Source organism: Loxodonta africana, chromosome 12 (assembly GCF_030014295.1).
Source record: "Loxodonta africana isolate mLoxAfr1 chromosome 12, mLoxAfr1.hap2, whole genome shotgun sequence".
NCBI lineage: Eukaryota > Metazoa > Chordata > Mammalia > Proboscidea > Elephantidae > Loxodonta > Loxodonta africana.
In genome coordinates, this window is record NC_087353.1 from 46,284,683 (window position 1) to 46,305,442 (window position 20,760).

Sequence of the window (20,760 nt, forward strand, 5' to 3'; positions counted from 1 at the left end):
TAAAATTGTTTCTTAGAGAAAATGCCTCCCTCATCATGGCTCTCCCTGTCAAAACCACGTGTTCTGTAACATCTCTGCTTGTGGTGGTCCAGTTTTCCTCATAACTTTGTTTATGTGCCGTGAAATGTTGAACATCTGCATGTGTAGTGCGTGTGATATCGAATTGTGAATCAGTGGGACATACGATATAACAGCTTATCAACAACTGGGGAACACAATTCAATCCATAACAGTGTGATTTCATTTAAATGAAGTTCAAAAACAGGCACAACTACTCCCTGTGATAGAAGCGAGAATAGTGGTTACTCCAGATTGGTGATTGTAATGACTAGGAGGGGTCACAAGGGTTCTGTGGTGTTGGAAATGTTCTATATTTTGACATGGGTAGCAGTTACATGGATGTTATATATAGAGTGAAATTCAGGCTATATACCTAAGATTTCTGCACTTAACTGTATATACTTTAATTGAAGAGGCATGATGAGGTCGCTATGAGTTGGAATCAACGCGACAGCAGTGGGTTTTTTTTTTTAGTGAGAATATGACAGTTTGACCAGTTGATGTTTGATGAGGACGATCAGAAGAGATGATGATGAGAGGTGTTTTAAAAGAATTTGAAAGGAGTGTGCGAGGTCCCAGGGAAAAAATGATATCTAGATTTTTTTTTGCAAAAACGATCCTTTTATAGGATTGTCTTGCAAATGGCAGATGTTGTAATGAAGGCTCTCGTATCATGCTATTTTACAGTCTGTCAAAAAATTATGCTCCAACCCTCCACCAATTCATCAATTCCTTGTTCTAAGAATTAATGCAGAATTGTAAGTGTAACCTACATGTTGGTAGATATAAAATAAATTATGAAGGTAAATTTTTTTTTGTTTCTTTTTTTGGGGGAAAATTCCAATCACATCTATTTTTCATCATTGTAAAATTTGGTCCCTGCTTAAGGTAAATCACCGTGTGGCTTTTTTTCCTCCCATTTAGGGTTGCTATGGGTTGGAATCATCTTGACGGCAGGGGGTTTGGTTTTTTGGAATTGTTCTTGGGTAATTAAAATTTTCTTTTTTTAATGAGGATGGGCTGTAATTCCTTTGGCTGCAGGGTTTTGAGTGCAGTAAAAGCCTTTGGTGTGTTCTTTGTAACAGTAAGATAAGAAAAAGCTCAAAAAAACCCTTTATGAGCTTCAGTGAGATTTGACTGAAAGTGTTCTTCGCACTTCTACCTAGTCCTGTCTGTCTGGCAGTGGGGTGATGGATGAGTATCCTACTGTAATATGGAAGGGACATCTGGGGGCAATCATCAGCGAAAGCTGATGGTAGATTGTTGACCACTTTATCAGCAGTCTTTCACAGTTGAGATTTCTGAAAATTTAAATTGTTTACTTCCTCAGAGGAAGTGGACTACTGTTCTAGGGAAGATAAAGGGAAGTCTTATGCCAGCCTTAGTTTTCCATCTCAAATAAGAGATCATATCTGTTTTATGTTTGTAAGTATATAGTTTAATCCTTTTATGGAATAGGGAGATTGCATATTAGTGAGCTGGTATCTAGTAGTGGTGTCACAAAGAAAGGAAATGATAGATGAAAGATAGGAATAAGAGAGTGATTAGGGAAGAGAAATGAGTGGTGGCAGCCGTTCTTAGAATAGTACCCAGCATACAGTAAGCACTCAATAAATGTTGCCTCTTTGGGGCCGAGAGTGTGGTGGGAGGAATTTTTTTTTTTTTTTTTTTAACTCTGACAGAGACTCTTGCCCCATTGGAATGCTTAGATATTTTGGGGGAGGCAGCTTTGGCTCTCAACTTTTTCGGTTGTTCTGTTGTTGTAATACAAATACTTACTTAGAATTATTTTTTCTTTGTATTGTGTAGCCTTTAAATAAAATTTTGTCTGCGTAGGCTTAGGGAGGAAAATGATAGAAGTTAGGAGTGATTGAAAACCAGAAGATTTTTAGCTACTTGAACACTTTCGGACACCCTGAACTTGGTGATGGGGACAGACTTGAATAAGACATGGTTCCTGTCCTTGAGCTTAGTGTCAAGAGGGGGAGATAAATAAACAAGTTCATGACTTCAGTGCAGAGTTCATGGAGATTGTGTCATCCATAGATTTTTCTGATGAAAGGTAAGGTAGCTGTGAAAGTATTGTGAGGTTATGGGTAATAATAACAATAGCAATTATAACTTATTAACATTTAAAAACATTTATTGAGTGCTTACTGCATACTGGCTTCTATTTTAAGTGCCTTAAGTTTTTAACTCTTTTAAGACTTATAACTTCCCCTATGAAGTAAGTGCTGTTATTATCCTCATTTTACCTATGAGGAAACTGAGGTCTATAGAGGTTAAGTAATGTGGATTTGAACCTTGACAGTCTAGTTCCAAAGTCTGTGCTCTTAACTGCTGTGTTAGAATGTCTGTTTTACTCCAGTTTAAATTTGAAATACACTGTACTTACATGGTTTTAATGGCAACTCTGTGGGAGAAAAGACCTGGCAATCTGCTCTCATAAAGATTACACAGTCTAGAAAACCCTATTCTGTCATGTAGGGTCACTACGAATCAGAATCGACTTGACAGCACACAACAACATGCTTCATAGTACAAGATAGGCTCAAGTTTTTGAATATCCATGCTGAGTGTAACTCACTGTAGCTGCTTAGAGTGAGTGTGTCTGTACTGTGGGAGTTTGAAATGAGACACCCTATTTTTACCCTTTCCCCTTCCTGTATTATCATGATTGTTTTGTCATTCTCTTAACCCTCTCGCATCTTCTATTACATCATTCTGTCATTCAGTAAAAATATTTTACTGGGTTTATTTTTTGTGTTATAAACATATACATAATGAATTTTACTATATAGTGATCAGACTGGAAGATTTGTGAATTATTGGAATGATATACTTGTTAGTGTAATGACAGATTTAAATTTGTTGTAAACATGGTTAAGACCGATTGATTAATTTAAAGGAAGAATTATGTTTGCTTTGTTCTTTATAAGAATGCGAAGGAAGTGGAGAAGAAGGATTAAAAATACCTTACAGTAGTCAAGGGAATGACAGAGTGACCTCGTTTGCCAAGTTTATTTATGGTAGTATTGAAACCAACTTTTGAAAGTTGGAAACAAAGAAGAAGGGTCAGTAGTTGCAAAATATGGCTTTGGTGATAGAAACGATGCCAGAGATTGAATGATAGAATTTTGCAAGACCAGTGACTTCTTCATTGCAGATACCTTCTTTCACCAACATAAACGACGACTATACACATGGACCTCGCCAGATGGAACACACAGAAATCAAATTGACTCCATCTGTGGAAAGAGACGATGGACGAGCTCAATATCGTCAGTCAGAACAAGGCCAGGGGCCAACTGTGGAACAGATCATCAATTGCTCCTATGCAAGTTCAAGCTGAAACTGAAGAAAATCAGAGCAAGTCCACGAGAGCCAAAATATGACCTTGAATATGTCCCACCTGAATTTAGAGACCATCTCAAGAATAGATTTGTTGCATTGAACACTAGTGACTGCAGACCAGACGAGCTGTGGAAGGACACCAAGGACATCAACCATGAAGAAAGCAAGAGGTCACTGAAAAGACAGGAAGGAAAGAAAAGACCAAGGTGGATGTCAGAGAAGACTCTGAAACTTGCTCTTGAGCATCGAGCAACTAAAGCAAAAGGAAGAATTGATGAGGTAAAAGAACGGAACACAATATTTCAAAGGGCCTCTCAAGAAGACAAAGTAAAGTATTATAATGACATGTGCAAAGAGCTGGAGATGGAAAACCAAAAGGGAAGAACACGCTCGGCTTTTCTCAAGCTGAAAGACCTGAAGAAAAAATTCAAGCCTCGAGTTGCAACAGTGAAGGATTCCATGGGGAAAATATGAAATGATGCAGGAAGCATCAAAAGAAGATGGAAGGAATACACAGAGTCGTTATACCAAAAAGAGTTAGTCGATGTTCAACCATTTCAAGAGGTGGCATATGATCAGGAACCGATGGTACTGAAGGAAGAAGTCCAAGCTGCTCTGAAGGCATTGGCGAAAAACAAGGCTCCAGGAATTGATGGAATATCAATTGAGATGTTTCAACAAACAGATGCAGTGCTGGAGGTGCTCACTCGTCTATGCCAAGAAATATGGAAGACAGCTTCCTGGCCAACTGACTGGAAGAGATCCATATTTATGCCTATTCCCAAGAAAGGTGATCCAGCCGAATGTGGAAATTATAGAACAATATCGTTAATATCACATGCAAGCAAAATTCTGCTGAAGATCATTCAAAAACGGCTGCAGCAGTATATCGACAGGGAACTCCCGGAAATTCAGGCTGGTTTCAGAAGAGGATGTGGAACCAGGGATATCATTGCTGATGTCAGATAATACCCTGGCTGAAAGCAGAGAATACCAGAAGGATGTTTACCTGTGTTTTATTGATTTTGCAAAGGCATTTGACTGTGTGGATCATAACAAACTATGGATAACACTGCGAAGAATGGGAATTCCAGAACACTTAATTGTGCTCATGAGGAACCTGTTCTGTACATAGATCAAGAGGCAGTTGTTCAGACAGAACAAGGGGATACTGATTGGTTTAAAGTCAGGAAAGGTGTGCATCGGGGTTGTATTCTTTCACCATACCTATTTAATCTGTATGCTGAACAAATAATCCGAGAAGCTGGACTATATGAAGAAGAATGGGGCATCAGGATTGGAGGAAGACTCATTAACAACCTGTGTTATGCAGATGACGCAACCTTGCTTGCTGAAAGTGAAGAGGACTTCAAGCACTTGCTAATGAAGATCAAAGACCACAGCCTTCAGTATGGATTGCACCTCAACATAAAGAAAACAAAAATCCTCACAACTGGACCAGTGAGGAACATCATGATATATGGAGAAAAGATTGAAGTTGTCAGGGATTTCATTTTACTTGGATGCACAATCAACAGCCATGGAATGAGCAGTCAAGAAAGCAGAAGACACATTGCATTAGATAAATATGCTGCAAAGGACCTCTTCAAAGTGTTGAAGAGCAAAGATGTCACCTTGAAGATAAAGGTGCGCCTGACCCAAGCCATGGTATTTTCAATCTCATCATATACATGTGAAAGCTGGACAATGAATAAGGAAGACCGAAGAAGAATTGATGCCTTTGACCCCTGGTGTTGGTGAAGAATATTGAATATACCCTGGACTGTCAAATGAACGAACAAATCTGTCTTAGAAGAAGTATAACCAGAATGGTCCTTAGAAGCAGGGATGGCGAGACTGCATCTTATATACTTCGTATATGTTGTCATGAGGGTTCCATCCCTGGAGAAGGACATCATGCTTGGTAGAGTACAGGGTTAGCGGAAAAGAGGAGGACCCTCAACGAGAGGGATTGACACAGTGGCTGCAACAATGAGCTCAAGCATAACAATGATTGTAAGGATGGCTCAGGACTGGGCAGTGTTCCGTCCTGTTGTGCGTTGGGTGGCTATGAGTGGGAACCGACTTGACAGGGCCTAAGAACAGCACCAGCATACTCTAGATATTAGTCCTCTGTCAAACGTGCTTTGCAAATATTTTCTCCCAGTCGGTAGGTTGCCTTTTCGCCGTTTTAACAGAGTTTTTTGTAGAGGAAATATTTGTAATTTGATGAAGTTCAGTTTATCAATTATTTATTTATTAATTTATGAACCATGCTTTAGAAGATCCTCTATGTGATGGATTGACACAGCTGCTGCAACAGTGGCCTCAAACCTAGCAAAGGTTGTGAGAATGGCACAGGACTGGACAATGTTTCGTCATGTTGGACATACGGTGGCTATGAGTTGGAACCAACTCGACGGCACCTAATAACATCATTCTTTTCATGCCAGTTCTGAGAACTCTTCACATAGCCCTAAATCCTAAAGATTCCAGGTTTATCCATGTTGTAGCATACAATAATCATTCCTTTTTTTTTAAAAATAATTTTTATTGTGCTTTAAGTGAAAGTTTACAAATCAAGTCAGTCTCACACACATAAACCCATGTACACCTTGCTACACACTTCCAATTACTCTTCCTCTAATGAGACAGCCCGCTGTCTCCCTCCGCTCTCTCTTTTCGTGTCCATTTTGCCAGCTTCTAACCCCCTCCACCCTCTCATCTCCCCTCCAGGCAGGAGATGCCAACATAGTCTCAAGTGTCCACCTGATCCAAGAAGCTCACTCCTCACCATCATCCCTCTCCAACCCATTGTCCAGTCCAATCCATGTCTGAAAAGTTGGCTTCAGGAGTGGTTCCTGTCCTGGGCCAGCAGAAGGTCTGGGGGCCATGACCACCGGGGTCCTTGTAGTCTCAGTCAGACCATTAAGTCTGGTCTTATGAGAATTTGGGGTCTGCATCCCACTGCTCTCCTGCTCCCTCAGGGGTTCTCTGTTGTGTTCCCTGTCAGGGTGGTCATCGGGTGTAGCCAGGCACCATCTAGTTCTTCTGGTCTCAGGATGATGTAGTCTCTGGTTCATGTGGCCCTTTCTGTCTCTTGGGCTCGTAATTGCCTTGTGTCCTTGGTGTTCTTCATTCTCCTTTGATCCAGGTGGGTTGAGACCAATTGATGTATCTTAGATGGCTGGTTGCTAGCGTTTAAGACCCCAGACGTCACTCTTCAAAGTGGGATGCAGAATGTTTTCTTAATAGATTTCATTATGCCAATTGACTTAGATGTCCCCTGAAACCGTGGTCCCCAGACCCCTTCCCCTGCTATGCTGGCCTTCGAAGCATCCAGTTTATTCAGGAAACTTCTTTGCTTTTGGTTTAATGCAGTTGGCTGACCTCCCCTGTATTGTGTGCTTTCTTTCTCTTCACCTAAAGTAGTTCTTATCTACTATGTAATTAGTGAATGTCCCTCTCCCACCATCCCTCCCTGCCCCCTCTCGTAACCACAAAAGAATGTTTTCTTCTCAGTTTAAACTGTTTCTCAAGTTCTGAGAATAGTGGTCTTATACAATATTTGTCCTTTTGCAACTAATTTCACTCAGCATAATGCCTTCCAGGTTCCTCCATATTAGGAAATGTTTCACAGATTCCTCACTGTTCTTTATTGATGTGTAGTATTGCATTGTGTGAATATACCATAATTTATCCATTCATTCGTTGATGGGCACCTTGGTTGCTTTCATGTTTTTGCTGTTGTAAACAGTGCTGCAGTAAACATGGGTGTGCATATATCTGTTCGAGTAAAGGCTCTTGTTTCTCTAGGATATATTGCAAGGAGTGGGGTTGCTGGATCGTATGGTAGTTTAATTTCTAGTTTTTTAAGAAAGCGTGAAATCGATTTCCAAAGTGGTTGTACCATTACTCCAGCAGCGTATAAGTGCTCCAAGCTCTCCACAGCCTCTCCAGTATTTTTTGTTTTGAGTTTTTTGGATTAATGCCAGCCTTGTTTTTTTGTTGGAGTGAGATGAAATCTCATTGTAGTTTTGATCTGCATTTCTCTAATGGCTAATGATCGTGAATATTTCCTCATATATCTGTTAGCTACCTGAATGTCCTCTTTAGTGAAGTGTCTATTCATATCTTTTGCCCATTTTTTAATTGGGAAATAAAAAAAAAATTTTTTTTTTTTTTATTTGTCTTTTTGCAGTTGAGTTTTTGCAGTATCACATAGATTTTAGAGATCAGGCGCTGATCAGAAATGTCATAGCTAAAAACTTTTTCCCAGCCTGTAGGTAGTCTTTTTACTCTTTTGGTGAAGTCTTTGGATGAGCATAGGTGTTTGATTTTTAGGAGCTCCCAGTTATCTAGTTTTTCTTCTACATTCTTTGTAATGTTTAAAAAAACAAAACCAAACCCACTGCCGTCGAGTCAATTCTGACTCATAGCGACCCTACAGGACAGAGTAGAACTGCCCTATAGAGTTTCCAAGGAGCACCTTGCGGATTTGAACTGCCAACCTGGTGGATAATAGCCGTAGCGCTTAACCACTACGCCATTGGGGTTTCTGGGTTATAATGTTTTGTATACTGTTTATGCTGTGTGTTAGGGCTCCTAATGTTGTCCCTGTTTTTTCTTCCATGATCTTTATCGTTTTAGATTTTATATTTAGGTCTTTGATTCATTTTGAGTTAGTTTTTGTGCATGCAGTGAGGTATGGGTCTTGTTTCATTTTTTTGCAGATGGATATCCAGTTATGCCAGCAGCATTTGTTAAAAAGACTGTCTTTTCCCCATTTAACTGTTTTGGGGCCTTTGTCAAATATCAACTGCTCATATGTGGATGGATTTATGTCTGGATTTTCAATTCTGTTCCATTGGTCCATGTATCTGTTGTTGTACCAGTACCAGGCTGTTTTGACTACTGTGGTGGTATAATAGTTTCTAAAATCAGGTAAAGTAAGGCCTCCTACTTTCTTCTTCTTTTTCAGTAATGGTTTATTTATCTGGGGCCTCTTTCGCTTCCATATGAATTTGGAGATTTGTTTTTCCATCTTATTAAAGAATGTCGTTGGGATTTGGATCGGAATTGGATTAAATGTATAGATTGCTTTTGGTAGAATAGACATTTTTATAATGTTAAGTCTTCCTATCTACGAGCAAGGTATGTTCTTCCACTTATGTAAGTCTCTTTTGGTTACTTGCAGAAGTGTACTGTAGTTTTCTTTGTATAAATCTTTTACATCTCCGGTAAGATTTATTCCTAAGTATTTTATCTTCTTTGGGGCTACTGTAAATGGCATTGATTTGGTGATTTCCTCTTCGATATTCTTTTTGTTGGTGTAGAAGAATCCAACTGATTTTTGTACGTTTATCTTGTATCCTGATGCTCTGCTGAACTCTTCTATTAGTTTCAGTAGTTTCCTAGAGGATTCCTTAGGAGTAACATCATGATGAATGGAGAAAAGATTGAAGTTGTCAAGGATTTTATTTTACTTGGATCTACAATCAACAGCTATGGAAGCAGCAGTCAGGAAATCAAAAGACGCATTGCATTGGGTAAATGTGCTGCAAAGGACCTCTTTAAAGTGTTGAAGAGCAAAGATGTCACCTTGAAGACTAAGGTGCAGCTGTCCGAAGCCATGGTATTTTCAGTCCCGTCATATGCCTGTGAAAGCTGGACAATGAATAAGGAAGACTGAAGAAGAATTGACGCCTTTGAATTGTGGTGTTGGCGAAGAATATTGAATATACCATGGACTGCCAAAAGAACGAACAAATCTGTCTTAGAAGAGCACAGCCAGAATGCTTCTTAGAAGGAAGGATGGCGAGACTGCGTCTTACCTATGTTGGACATGTTGTCAGGAGGAATCTGTCCCTGGAGAAGGACGTCATGCTTGGCAGAGTACTGGGTCACCAGAAAAGAGGAAGACCCTGAATGAGGTGGATTGACACAGTAGCTGGAACAATGAGCTCAAGCATAGCAATGATTGTTAAGGGTGGCGCAGGACCGGGTAGTGTTTCGTTCTGTTGTGCACAGGGTTGCTATCAGTCAGAACCGACTTGACGGCACCTAAAGACGACGACGACGGTCTGAGCTTTTTCTTTTGTTCCATTAATCTGTGTGTCTTTCTTTCCCTATATAAATTTTAGAATAATATTGTGTGTATCTACAAAAAATTCTGACTGGAATTTTGATAGGAATTGTATTAAAGCTCTATATTAATTTGGAAAGAATTGATGTCTTTACTGTGTAGAGTCCTCCCATCTCTGTCAGTCAAGGTTCCCTAGAGACACAGATTCAATAGGATGTTATGTTTATGTGTGTGTTTGAAGAGATTTATTTCAAGAAATTGGCTAAAGGAATTATTGAGGCTGGCAAGTCCGAAATTAGTAAGGTAGATGGCACGCTGCAAACTCAGGCAAGAATTGATTTTGTAGCCTTGAGGCAGAATTCCTTTTCAGGAAGACCTTAGTTTTTGTTTTTACGGGTTTCAGCTGATTGAATGAGGTCCATCACATTATGGAGGGTAATCTCCTTTACTTAAAGTTAACTGACCGGAAACCTTAAGCACATTCACGAAATACCTTCACAGCAACACCTAGACTTGTATTTGAGCAAACAGCTAAGCACAATTGCCTAGCCAGTTTGACACATAAAATTAACTGTCACAGCCCACCCGTTGTCAGCTTGATACCCACACGTCTCCTTAAACTGTATTTAATCTCTAAATAAAGATAATAACAAAGTTATACTTTGCCTAAATACAACTACCTGCCTGTAAGCAAAAGTGCCCTAACTCTTTCTCCAGAAGGAACAAATTCCTGGTTTGATGTTCATTCTTCTTTTTGGTGTCCTATCACTTAAATACTGTAATGTAAAGTTAAAGAATCCCTGGTGGTGCAGTGGTTAAGTGCTTAGCTGGTAACTGAATGGTCAGCAGTTCAAACCCACCCAGTGGCTTCTCCTGAGAAAATCTGGCTGTCTGCTCCCTTAAATATAATAGCCAAGGAAGCCCTGTGGGGCAGTTTACTCTGTTATGTAGATAAGGTCCCTGTGAGTTCAGAATGGATTTTGGTTTGGGGTTAGTTTCCCACTGACTTTAATCACAAGGCATGGTAGTACTGAGTCGCCCTAACTGAGCTCCTGCATTCTAGACATACTCTTCCTTAACTCCATTATGTAGTATCAATATCAGTCCTATTTCCCTTTGGCCATCTGGATCTGTCACCTCAGTCAGTGCAGTAACTCCTTTGCCTTTTGATTCAGAGTTGTGAGGAGCCCGAAGTGTCCTGCGGCAGTCTTAACTTCTAATTCAGTGAATTCATTGTTGTGTTGTCTGGTGGAAACATTCCACCCTTTGGAACTAAGACTTGTAGACCAGCAGAGCATAAGGTTGTAGGGAAGCAAAAATTTTCGTAGTGGATCGCTAGGGGTTATAGTGAGTGGTGCTACTCCCATTTCTGCCCCTTGATTCCTGGACTCATGAACCCTGGCTATGGGAGAAATAGCAGCATTTGTTGAAGATACTTTTCTTTACTCAGTGAGCGGTCCTGGCACTCTTGGTGAAAATTCGTTGACGCATGGGTTTATTTCTGGATTCTCAATTCTGTTGCATTGATCTATATGTCTATCCTATGCCAGTAGCACACTGTCTTCATTACCATTGCTTTATAGTAAGTTTTGAAATCAGAACACGTGAGTGCTTCTACCTTGTTCTCTTTTTCAAGATTGTTTTGGCTATGCTGGGTTCCTTGCAATTCCATGCGAGTTTTAGAATCAGCTTATCAGTTTCTACGAAGAAGTCAGCTGGGATTCTTCTAGTCAGTGGTTTTTAATGTATTCACTCACTGAGTTGTATAGCTATCACCACCATTAATTTTAGAACATTTTCAGTACCCTAAAAAGAAACCCTGTACCTATGAGAAATGACTATCTTTCCCACCCTCCAGCTTTAGATAGCCATTAGTACTTTCTGTGTCTGTGCTGTTGTTGTTAGCTGCCATCGAGTTGGCCCACAGCTCATGAAATCCATATGCACAACAGGGTCAGACCCTTGTGATCCATAGGGCTTTCACTGGCTGATTTTTTGGGAAGTAGATCACTAGGCTTTTTTTTCCTTAGTCTGTCTTAGTATGGAAGTTCTGTGAAAGCCTGTTCAGCATCATAGATAGCATCAAGACTCCACTGACAGATGGGTGGTGGCTGCGCTTGAGGTACATTGGTTGGGAATCGACCTGGTCTCCCGGCTGGAAGGTGAGAATTCTACCACTGAACCACTACTGCCCCCTTCTGTCTCTTTAGATTTGCCTGTTCTGGACATTTCATTATAAATGGAATCATACAATGTGTGGTCTTTTGTGACTGACTGACTGCTTTCACTTAGCATGTTTTCAAGGTTTATCCATGTTGTAGCATACAATAATTATTCCTTTTTTTTAAAATAATTTTTATTGTGCTTTAAGTGAAAGTTTACAAATCAAGTCAGTCTCACACACAAAAACCCATGTACACCTTGCTACACACTTCCAATTACTCTTCCTCTAATGAGACAGCCCGCTGTCTCCCTCCGCTCTCTCTTTTCGTGTCCATTTTGCCAGCTTCTAACCCCCTCCACCCTCTCATCTCCCCTCCAGGCAGGAGATGCCAACATAGTCTCAAGTGTCCACCTGATCCAAGAAGCTCACTCCTCACCATCATCCCTCTCCAACCAGTCCAATCCATGTCCAGTCCAATCCATGTCTGAAAAGTTGGCTTCAGGAGTGGTTCCTGTCCTGGGCCAGCAGAAGGTCTGGGGGCCATGACCACCGGGGTCCTTGTAGTCTCAGTCAGACCATTAAGTCTGGTCTTATGAGAATTTGGGGTCTGCATCCCACTGTTCTCCTGCTCCCTCAGGGGTTCTCTGTTGTGTTCCCTGTCGGGGTGGTCATCGGGTGTAGCCAGGCACCATCTAGTTCTTCAGGTCTCAGGATGATGTAGTCTCTGGTTCATGTGGCCCTTTCTGTCTCTTGGGCTCGTAATTGCCTTGTGTCCTTGGTGTTCTTCATTCTCCTCTGATCCAGGTGGGTTGAGACCCATTGATGTATCTTAGATGGCTGGTTGCTAGCGTTTAAGACCCTAGACACCACTCTTCAAAGACTTCATTCCTTTTTTATGGCCAAATAATATTCCACATTTTATTTATCCACTCATCAGTTGATGGACATTTGGGTTGTTTCTACTTCTTGGTTATTATCAATAGTGCTGCTATGAACATTCATATACAGGTTTTTGTGTAGATGTATGTTTTCATTTTCTTGGGTCTATACCTAGGAGTGAAACATATGGTAACTCAATGGTTATTCTTTTGAGGAACTACTAGCCTGTTTTACACAGTGCAGACTATTTTACAATCCCACCAGCAGTGTGTAACAGTTCCCATTTTTCTACATCCTCAACAACACTTTGTATTATCAGTCTTTTTGATTATAGCCGTTCTAGTGAAGTTATAAACCAAACTGAACCTGTTGCTGTCGAATCAATTTCCATGAGTAGAATTTATGGGACAGAGTAGGGCTTCCCAGGCTATAATCTTTTGCAGAAGCAGACTGCCACATCTTTTTCCTGTGGAGCAGCTGGTGAGTTTGAACTACTGACCTTTTGGTTAGCAGCCAAGTGCTTATCTACTTTGCCAGCAGGACTGTTTTAGTGAAGTTATAATCACATGTTAAAATAAAACAACCAGCTGCTGTTGAGTCGGCTTTGACTCATGGCGAACCCCATGTGTGTCACAGTAGAACTGTGCTCCATGACGTTTTCAATGACTGATTTTTCGGAAGTACATTGCCAGGGTGTTCTTCCCAGGTGCCTCTGGGTGGTCTTGAACCGCCAGCCTTTTGTTTAGCATCCAAGCACTTAACTGTTTGAGCTACCATGGAACTCCAGTGGGTACAAAGTAATATCTGATTGTTTTCATTAACATTTTTCTGATGGCAGATGATGTTGACCATACTTTCATGTTCTTAACTGTAGGGTCGCTATGAGTCAAAATTGACTCAACAGCAACAGGTTTTTTTGTTTTATTGGCCATTTATGTATCTTCTTTGAAGAAATGTCTATTCAGATCCTTTGCCCATTTTTAAATTGGGTTATTTACCTTCTTATTATTGAATTGTAGGGGTTTTAAAAATACTCTAGGTGGCAAGCCCTTATCAGATTTTTATATGATTTACAAATTTTTTCTGCCATTTTGTGGATTTTCTTTTCACTCGAAATACATTTGGTTTTTTAATGTTTATTTTCTGTCTCCTGCTGAAACACACTTATTAGTTCTGTTGCTGTTATTGTTAGGTGCCGTTGAGTTAGTTCCAACTCATAGCAACCCTGTGCACTACAGAATGAAACACTGCCCGGTCCTGTGCCACACTCAGAATTGTTATGCTTGGGCACATTGTTGCAGCCACTGTGTCAATCCATCTCGTTGAGGGTCTTCCTCTTTTTTTGCTGAACCTCTCCTTTACCAAGCGTGATGTCCTTCTCCAGGGACTGATCCCTCCTGATAACACGTCCAAAATATGTAAGATGTAGTCTCGCCATCCTTGCTTCTAAGGAGCAGTCTGGTTGTACTTCTTCGAAGACGGATTTGTTTGTTCTTTTGACAGTAGATGGTATGTACAGTATTCTTTGCCAATACCACAATTCTAAGGCGTCAATTCTAATTCAGTCTTATTCATTGTCCAGCTTTCACATGCATAGGATGCATTTGAAAATACCATGCCTTGTGTCAGGCACACCTTAGTCTTCAAGATGACATCTTTGATTTTCAACACTTTTAAAGAGACCTTTCATAGCAGTTTTGCCCAGCGCAACACGTCTTTTGATTTCTTGACTGCTGCTTCCATGGCTGTTGATTGTGGATCCACGTGATACGAAATCCTTGACAACTTCAATCTTTTCTCTGTTTATCATCATGTTGCTTATTGGTTCAGTTGTGAGGATTTTTGTTTTCTTTATGTTGAGGTACACCTTTATGTTGAGGTACACCTTTATGTTGAGGTACACATCCATACTGAAGGCTGTGGTCTTTGATCTTCATTAATAAGTGCTTCAAGTCGTCTTCACTTTCAGCAAGCAATGTTGTGTCATCTGCATAATGCAGGTTGTTAGTGAGTCTTCCTCCAGTCCTGATGCCCTGTTCTTCTTCATACAGTCCAGCTTCTCGTATTATTTGCTCAGTGTACAGACTGATGCACACCTTTCCTGACTTTAAACCATGCAGTATCCCCTTGTTCTGTCTGAACAACTGCCTCTTGATCTATGTACAGAACAGGTTCCTCATGAGCACAATTAAGCATTCTGGAATTCCCATTCTTCGCAGTGTTATCCATAGTTTGTTATGATCCACACAGTTGAATGCCTTTTCATGGTAAATAAAACACAGGTAAATGTCTTTCAGGTATTCTTTGCTTTCAGCCAGGATATCATCTGACATCAGAAATGATAACCCTCATTCCACCTCCTCTTCTGAATCTGGCCTGAATTTCTGGCCGTTCCCTGTAGGTACACTGCTGCAGTCGCTTTTGAATGATCTTCAGCAAAATTTTACTTGTGTGTAATATTTATGATACTGTTTGATAATCTCCCCATTTGGTTGGGCCACCTTTCTTGGGAATAGGCATAAATATGGATCTCTTCCAGTCACTTGGCCAGGTAGCTGCCTTCCAAATTTGTTGCAATAGACAAGTGAACACTTCTAGTACTGCATCCATTTGCTGAAACGTCTCAGTTGATACTCTGTCAGGCCCTGGAGCTTTGTTTTTTGTCAGTGTCTTCAGTGCAGCTTGAATTTCTTCTTTCAGGGCACCATCAGTTCCTGATCATATGCTACTTATTGAAATGGCTGAAGGTTGTTCAATTCTTTTTGGTATAATGACTCTGTGTATTCCTTTCATCTTCTTTTGGTGCTCCCTGTGTTTTTTAATGTTTTCCCCATGGAATCCTTCACTGTTGCAACTTGAGGCTTGAATTTTTTCTTCAATTCTGTCAGCTTGAGAAATGCTGAGCATGTTCTTCCCTTTTGGTTTTCTATCTCCAGCCCTTTGCACATGTCATTATAATACTTTGTCTTCTCAAGCCACCCTTTGAAATCTTCTGTTCATTTCTTTTACTTCATCATTTCTTCCTTTTTGCTTTAGCTACTCAATATTCAAGAGCAAGTTTCAGAGCCTCTTCTGACATCCATTTGGTCTTTTCTTTCTTTCCTGTCTTTTCAGCGACCTCTTGCTTTCTTCATGGATGATGTCCTTGATGTCATTGTACATCTTGTCTGGCCTTCGGTCATCAGTGTTCAGTGTGTCAGATCTATTCTTGAGATGGTCTTTAAATTCAGGTGGGATATACTTAAGGTTGTACTTTGGCTCTCGTGAACATGTTCTGATTTTCTTCAGTTTCAGCTTGAACTTGGATATGAGCAGTTGATGTTCTGTTCCGCAGTTGGCCCTGGCCTTATTCTGACTGATGGGTGATACTGAGTTTTTCCATCGTCTCTGTCCACACATGTCGTGGATTTGATTCCTGTGTATTGCATCTGGCAAGGTCCACATGTATAGTTGCCGTTTATGTTGGTGAAAAAAGGTATTTGCAATGAAGAAGTCATTGGTCTTGCAAAATTCTACCATTCAATCTCTGGCATTATTTATACCACCAAGGCCCTATTTTCCAACTACCAATCCTGCTTTACGTCCAACTTTCACATTCCAATCACCAGTAATTATCAGTGCATCGTGATTGCATGTTTGATCAATTTCAGACTGCAGAAGCTGGTAAAAATCTTCAGTTTCTTCATCTGTGGTCTTAGTAGTTGGTGAGTAAATTTGAATAATAGTCATATTAACTGGTCTTTCTTGTAGGTGTATGGATATTATCCTATCACTGACAGCGTTGTACCTCAGGGTATATCTTGAAGTGTTCTTTTTGACGATGAATGCAGTGCCACTCCTCTTCAAGTTGTCATTCCCGGCATAGTAGACTATGTGATTGTCTGATTCAAAATGGCCAATACCAGTCCATGTCAGCGCACTAATGCCTAGGATATCGATGTTTATGCATTCCATTTCTTTTTTGACGATTTCCAATTTTCCTAGATTCATACTTCCTACATTCCAGGTTCTGATTATTAATGGATGTTTGCAGCTGTTTCTTCTCATTTTGAGTCGAGCCACATCAGCAGATGAAGGTCCCGAAAGCCTAACTCCATCCACATAATTAAGGTCAACTCTATTTTGAGGAGGCAGCTTTTCTCCAGTTGTCTTTTGAGTGCCTTCCCACCTGGGGTGCTCCTCTTCCGGCACTATATCAGAGAGTGTTCTGCTGCTGTTCATAATGTTTACGCTGGCTAATTCTTTTCAGAAGTAGACTTCCAGGTCCTTCTTCCTAGTCTGTCTTAGTCTGGAAACTCAGCTGAAACCTGTCTACCATGTGTGCCCCTGTTGGTATCTGAATACCGGTGGCATAGCTTCCAGCATCACAGCAACACGCAAACCCCCACGGTACAACAAACTGTCAGACACGTGAGGTTTAATAGTTCTAGAAGGGTTTTTTTGGTAGGTTTTTTTGGATTTTCTTCACGTTACCTGCAAGTAGGGAGAGTTTCTTTTTTCCTGATCTCTATGCCTTTTATTTTCTTTCTTACTTTTTTGCATCAGCTAGAATTCCAGTACTACATTGAATAAGAGTGGTGAGAGTGTACATTATTGCCTCGTTCCTGATGTTGGGAAATGCATTTGGTCTTTCATCATTAAGTGTAATAATGTTAACCAGTTACCACTGAGTCAGTTCCAATTCGTGGTGACCCCATGTGTGTCAGAGTAGAACTGTGCTCCATAGGGTTTTCAGAGATTGTGATCTTTTGTAAGCAGATCACCAAGCTTTCCTTCTCCAGCACCTGTGGGTGAATTTGAAACACCAACCTTTCGGTCAGTAGCTGAGGACTTAACTGTTTGTATCATCCAGTGACTCCAAAGTTGTAGGTTTTTTGTAGATGCTTGGTGTTACAAAGTTGAGGAGGTCCCCCCTTTATTCGTATATTTTCTGAAAGTTTTTCTGTGAATGGGTATTCTCTTGCTAAATGCTTTTTTTGTTTTGATTAATATGATCATGTGATTTTTTTTTTTTTTAGCCTGTTAGTTCTGTGGATTACACTGATTGGTTTTTCAATATTGAGCTAGCCTTACTTCCCTGGATTAAATTCTGCGTGGTCATGGTGTATAATTTTTTTATATATATTGTTTAATTCTATTTGCTAATACTTGTTAAAGTTTGTTGTGTGAGGGTATTGGTCTGCAGTTTTCTTTTTTATATTGTCTTTGGTTTTGGTAGCTTCATAAAATGAATTAGGAAGTGTTCTGTTTTCTGTATGAGATTGTGTAGAATTGTTTGTAATTCTTTTTTAACTATTTGGTAGAATTCTCTAGTGAAACCATTGGGGCCTGGAGATTTCTTTTTCTGGAGGCTTTTAATTACAAATTCAATTTCCTTAAAAATTACTGGGCTATTCAAATTATCTGTTTCAGTTTTGGTGAGTGTGCTACTTTGTGGTTTTTGAGAAATTAGTCTGCTGACCCTTAGAGTAGCAAGAACTCATTACTCCTGGGTACGGGAGGGAGTTTCAGCTCCTCTGTCAGCCTCCACTGATACTGTCCTGCCTGGGAAGGGTAGGAGCATCTCATCACTGTTCCCCACATGACCTCCACTGATACCACTAGGTGGAGAGGGTGGCCTTCTTACCCTGGGTGGTGTTCAGAGTCTTGACTCCACTAGGCCTCCTGATAGTGCCACCCTAATGGGGACCAGAAAGGGCACCTCATTACTGTTAGGTGGGAATAGAAGTCTAGGCTCTTGGGGTGGTCTCTGCAGCCACTGAGTGGCCACATTAGGAAAGAAAGTCCAGCCTTCTCTGATACCACCCAGCTGGACTTGGGAGTTGATGTAGGGGGCAACTGGGTAGGCCAAGGGGGCAAGTTGGGCACCTCATCACAGCCTGGCAAAGGTGGAAGTCTAGTTCCCCACTTAGCCTTTGCTGTTGTGGGTGGGGGTAGCCACAGTTTTTTTCTGTTTTTTGGCTGACGTAAAGTAGTTATTGTCTGTAAGTTTACGTGTTATCATCTGTAATTTTTCTGTCTTGCTGCTCCTTCCTGGTACTTTGGCTTGAGAGAGCAGATTTTTGTTGGGGCTTTTTTTTTCCTGCTTTCATTGGTGTTTCTGGATTGCCAACTTTATCAGCCCCATGTCTGTGATATGAGGTAAAAAAAAAAAACCCAGTTGTTACGGATTGAATTGCGTCTCCCAAAAATGTGTGTCAACTTGGCTAGGCCATGATTCCCAGTATTGTGTGGTTGTCCACCGTTTTGTTATCTGATGTGATTTTCCTGTGTGTTGTAAATCCTGTCTCTATGATATTGATAAGGCAGGATTAGAGGCAGTTATGTTAATAAGGCAGGACAATCTACAAGATTAGGTTGTATCTTAAGTCAGTCTTTTTTGAGATATAAAAGAGAGAAGCAAGCAGAGAGACAGGGAGACCTCATTACCACCAAACAAGAAGAGCAAGGAGTGTGTGTCCTTTGGACCCAGGGTCCTTGTGCTGAAAAGCTCCTAGATCAGTGGATGATTGATGACAAGGACCTTCCTTCAGAGCCGGCAGAAAAAGACTTCCCCTGAAGCTGGTGCCCTGAATTTGGTCTTCTAGCCTCCTAGACTGTGAGAGAATAAACTGTTAAAGCCATCCACTTGTGGTATTTCTGTTATAGCAGCACTAGGTAAATAAGACACCAGTGAATTTATCACCATGTTGTTCCATGGATCCCTATCTGATCTGCCTTCTCTCCACCTTCAGAGTCTTCTGATGTTGTCTCGTATATAATGTCCAGGATTTTTAGTTGTACTTAGCTGGAACAATAGAAAAAAGTATTTCTCCATTTTCTTGGAAGCAGAAGTAGAGTTACTTTTTATGGAAGAAAAGACAGGATGGAAATTAATATGAAGAACTTGGCCAATAAGACACTTAATTTTGAGTCATTTACTTCAAAGTGACAGTTTAAGCTTTTATTTCTCCAGAGAGTAAGTCTGTCGATTATTGTTCCGTAAAATCAGCCCCTCGATAATTTGAGATCTCTTATGAGACTTGACAATTCAGTGAGTTAATTTATTCCTGCATTTAAATATAAATTCATAATAAATCTGAATTTCTGACTTAGTATGTGGTGGTGATTGTTGTTAGGTCCTATCGAGTCGGTTTGGACTCATAGTGACAAATTAATCCTAGCGACAGAGGGACAACTCAGTTTTCATAGTCAAGTATATTGAAGCTGTAGATTCTTCTCTAAAAGAAGAAAAAAGATATTATACATAATAGTTAAGAGCTATGTAAGGAAAATTTGTGAAAGTCTTCGAAATGGACCAAAAAGATTCCATGGTGTTTTCAGTGGAAAAGCTGTCTAAGTGCTTATCTAATTCTGTGGGGTCTATGCCTTTCATTGTTTTTGAGTTATTTTACAACTATGTAAATTGTGAATACTGATAGCAATGCAAATTATTCTTGTCCACAGACATGCAAATGAGTTTAGTTGCTTGCAAGTGCCATTTTTTCCTCCTTCCCTTTTGGGAAGAAGCCACTTTTGTATCTCTCAAGCAAATTCATTTCAGCATTACTGAGTGCCCATATATTGTATGTATCTGCTCTTTGTGTTCTCATTCAAGCCAGTTGTAACATCTTATGAATTCCCTAAATAATTAGTGAACTAATAAAATAATAGACGAGGTCATTTTATATTTGTATGAGAGAGACAAATGTTACGGTTTTGTTTTTTTTTTTTAATTGTTCTTTAACAGATTGAACTTTGAATTCAGCCTGACCAGGCTTGAATCCCAGCTGTAGCACTTATTACTATCGTGGTTTGGGCCAGGGAATTTAATTTTTTTTGGCTGAAGTCTGTTTACTCACCTGTAAAGAGGAGTTACAGTGTTATTTTCATGCTGTAAGGATTGTTTTAAGGATTAAAAGAGGTGATGCCAGTAACGAGTTCATGTAGTACCTCAAGCGTTACCATTGTAAGAACTCTACTTTTTTCATTATTAGAGGGCTGTGGGTGACTCATTTTACCTCCCTGAGATTTAGTTTCCTAATCTGTAAATATTATATAAATTAAAATAAGTAAATGAGGGGATTTTTCACTTGGTTGTTAGGTTGGAAGATTCACTGGCAGCAACTGGAAAGAATGGAACAACATAACTGACTATGAGTTGCTTTTGGAAGGGAGGACATATTCAGCATACAGATGACCTTCCTGCTCTGAGAAGGAGAAATTCAGCTTTGATCTG

The 20,760-nt window shown here is 40.2% G+C and overlaps 1 protein-coding gene across 9 annotated transcripts in view; it reads left to right on the forward strand.

The window, feature by feature from the left end:
• The window catches only part of LCLAT1 (lysocardiolipin acyltransferase 1), a 438,576-nt gene that overhangs the window by 15,264 nt on the left and 402,552 nt on the right, over positions 1 to 20,760 (forward strand). For 6 of the 9 annotated variants that reach the window (XM_064295193.1, XM_064295192.1, XM_064295179.1 and 3 more), the window contains exon 2: positions 20,626 to 20,760. The exons of the other annotated variants lie outside the window; for them this stretch is intronic. The gene's annotated coding sequence lies outside the window, so the exon portion shown is untranslated. The remainder of the gene's footprint in view (positions 1 to 20,625) is intronic. 9 annotated transcript variants of the gene reach the window in all.